Below are 3,962 nucleotides of genomic sequence, written 5' to 3' on the forward strand. Positions count from 1 at the left end.
ACCGCCTGCTCTCATAGTTTCGGTTTCGCTTTATCGTTTTCGCTGTTTATAAATTATACGCGCACATTTATACGAAACGGAGGCTGTTGTCAGCATCTGGGGGGTGGTCTCTGCTGAAATCAACTTTCACTTAATTTTGGGCACAACCGTTGCGGACCCTCCCTTTAAGGAATTATGCTGATGCGGCTGAAGCCGTCAACTACGGTGTTGTATCCGCTGACGTGTCGAATATCGGTAGGAAATTCGGAAATAAATTGTTGCTAGCGTTCTGTCCATAGGCAATAGAAACCTGTACCGCCGTACCGCTTCCGTGTCCGGACGCGCTGTGGGACCTTCACTCGGAGCTCTTCGAAATCTCCGCCAGGTGGCCACGGGTTCGCTGGAATTGCGAATAAGTGCTACACAGCGGCAACCGGAGCCACTTACAGCTTCCTTTGTTACCAGGATGCGAAAGCACAAACGATGATGAGTTGAACAGCTTTATAGCACTCGCTTGGACTCGTGTAGCTTTTCAGAACAGTTCTAGAACAATCTGTCAGTAAGATACTTCGAAATACATGCAAAAATTTTACTTTGAAATGTCCAATCACAGGTACATCTGTTTCTGGATGCAACGTTGACTACGTTATGAATGACACCGGTAGAACGCTCTGATCAACTGCACGATGTTGTAGAGTTTTGTCTTCTGTTTCTGAGAAGTTGCTTGCTGCTTCTCCCTGTGCAACTGACCTTCTGCAGCTTGGTGTAGCTGTTCAACGGCGTGTTTACAGCCAGAACGTGTTAAAGCAAAAGTTTCCGAATATGTGCAGAGTTGAACACCTATTGTTATCTTCTTCTTCCTCCAGAATGTATTAAGCAATGACACTGAATGTCCCCTTTTGACGAGGAGAATTTCTGATTGTTCTATTTGGTTCATGCAGAACTGTTGGAATTACTGATGCATAGATAACAACATTGAGAATAAACGTATGTGTTTCGGCTATAATGGAAATCTTAAACACCAGCTTCACATTCTGCTGCTCATTGTTTGCCGAGTTGATGGCCTTGAATATCAGTTCAGGAGGATGCTTTTTATGCTGTTTTTCTCTAGCGCAAAATAATGATAGTGTACCAAGTGATGCTCCCTCAACCTTGATTTCCTTGCCAATGCCATTGAAGGTTTATTAGAAGCACCTTGCAGAGTAGTTTTGGTTGAGCCAGTTGTTGCCGAAACATTTAAGTAGAGTCATTAAATAGAGTTCTACCATATTACATATAAAACTGCTACTGCTATACTGCGTAGCTTATTTAGTGACTCTACATTTAAGGAGGTGAACTGGGGCAACAATTTAAAAAAGGAGCTAGATTTCCATTTTGTCTATTTGAGAAGGTTGTGATGCCATTGATTTTCTAACCGTCATGCAGCTGGCATGTTTTGACAGATTTCACATACCAGCCTATCAATGGGTCATTCTGACAGTTTACCGTGTCTGTGGGGAATCTTCACCTAGAACATGTATGAATATTATCCTTTTTGTTTAGTTGTCACGGCGGTCCCGAATGTGAAGCTTAGGTGAGCGAACCACATTCAAGAGCTGCAGAAATGCTGCAGCCCTCTTTTCCCTTCCTTGTTCATGGCTCTTCATTGACGCCATCACACGATGTTGCAAGGCATTTGTTTCAGTACTTGCTCTTCCCCCTTCTCGGGTGCTTCTTGTAATGTGCTTGCAATAGAAAATAACTGGGTCAGTGAACCTATACATGGCAGACAATGAAGAGTCAGCCTTGGGGCCTTCAGTCGGACTACGACTTCCTTCCCTGTCTTATGGTCAATATAGCTTGATACTTTTGTAATTGGTTCTGTCTTAAAATGAAGCCCGCAAACCTATGTAGAATTTTTACAACTAAGGCCTTGTATGCACTGCTGTACTTCACGAACTAAATAGGTATTAATATATGTATGCATCTTCTTATACTTCTTTATTCTGTTGGCAAGGTCCAGTGATAGTTGATCAAAAAAAGAAAATCTCGTGGACACAGTTCGTAGCTTTTATGATATTACTTTTGTCCTTAAGGTTTCTGAAGGATTAAAATTCTCCCGTTGCGGAGTCGTGTAATAATTGTCCTGACACGCGGGTTCGTCGATCAAGCATGCTACAACGCTAAACGGCTCGTTCAGTCATAAAATAATCTCGCATATTGTGAGACGCGGGCATCTAGCGATGTCAAATCTCGTGGCGTCGGCAGCAGCAGACGAAGCAGCTGGACACGATTATGTGACGTCACGGTGTGAGAGAGGGAAGCATGGAGAGGCCATCTCCTGTCTAAGTGTCGGTGGTGGTCGTCTGTCCAGTCCTACGACGTTTTTAGTATGCGCTGACTGTTTATACCGCTTTTAAAATTACTTACCAACAAACCCAGTTCAGTGTCCCATGGAAGTTCCTAGAAATTTTCCTTTCTGGTATTCCAAAGTCTAACCAAGACCATGAAAAGTTCTACCATATTACATATAAAACTGCTACTGCTATACTGAAGTTTTCTTTGCTATCACCATGCTGCTTACTGTTGCGGTCCCACTGGTTCATTAGTCTTGCCCTGCGTTCAAGAAACTTTACAGGTGCTCTAAACGCATCGTAGCTTCGAAGTCCAGTACAAACATAGCTTCGACCTTTGAGCTCTTGATAAGGCGCGCACAAAGGAGCCGTGACATGATGTTTTGCAGCTTGCATTTCAGCTGAAGATTTTCGTTTTCGGGTTGAAGGATCCTGGCCTGGAGAGAAGCACGTTTCTGTGCTGAAAGGCAAAACAAAGTTTAAGAAAGAAAAGCTAGTAGTGTTTTGCGACGTGGTTTGCCTGAGACGAAATGGACGCTGCACAGACCAGAATTCTTGTGCTATTCCCGCCGGGTTCCATGGGGAATCGTACGTTCAACTGCTCGTATCCAAAACTTACGTCTTGCGGCGTTTCGATTACCCGAAGAAAACCGAAAAAAAAAAAAACATCGAATCGGTTCCGGCAACTCCGAGACGCAGTATTTCGACACCCTCTCGCAGCACATTTAACAGGCATTGTACAACGAGTTCAAACCCTGACAGCAAAAAACAACATGGCGGAGTTCCCGCATTCCAGCTGTTTTCAGCACGAATAAGAGCCGCGCATGCCCTGTGCGTACTGAACAAAAAGCTTCCTCCTGCATTGGGCGTGGAAGACACGACTGAAGCTTCCGTGACGAAGACGACTTCGGTGGAAAGAACTGCAGTGGGACGCAAACCTGATGTCCCTTTGTTATACCCTCGCAGGATACGACAGGGATCACGCCGTCCTAAATGTCAGGTGAACTCCCAGTTAATTCAATGCAAACAATGATACAATAAATTAAGGTCCCGAGCAAGAAGGACACGCACGTATATTGTGGATGCACGATTTTTCGCCGGGGAAATACTCATGTTTTCGTGCAAATTTTTTGCGGTACTTGGAAGATTCAAATTATTGCTGTGTGATGCGTGTTTGCATAAGTTGCCTACTAAACACGCCTACACTGGACATATATAGTATATCGAGATATACACCTAGACGCCTAGACCGCGATTGAGAAACGTTGTTGTGACGATGAGTTCGAATTTTCGAAGTATCGCAGTCCGTGCATGGAGTACTGGCGTCATAATAAGGAACAAACTATTCTTCCGAATTGTGACCGAAGTGGTGTATAAATATTGATTGGCGAATGTTGTGTATAAATGTTAAATGTTTTACTGTTAGCAACCGCCCAGGCAGCACAATGTACTGAAAGTTGAGTGCAATAGAGGTGGACCGTATGTGTTTTATCAATGTTCTCTAGTTTCACGCGTCTGTTCAAGGCCTTCCCCCTACCCGTATCAATGTTCTCTAGTTTCAAGCGTCTGTTCAAGGCCTTCCCCCTACCCGTCCACCCCAGTACACTCGCTATCAGTACATTGTGTTGCTTGGGCGTCCAAAGCGCGACT

This window comes from Ornithodoros turicata, chromosome 1 (assembly GCF_037126465.1).
Source record: "Ornithodoros turicata isolate Travis chromosome 1, ASM3712646v1, whole genome shotgun sequence".
Taxonomy (NCBI): domain Eukaryota; kingdom Metazoa; phylum Arthropoda; class Arachnida; order Ixodida; family Argasidae; genus Ornithodoros; species Ornithodoros turicata.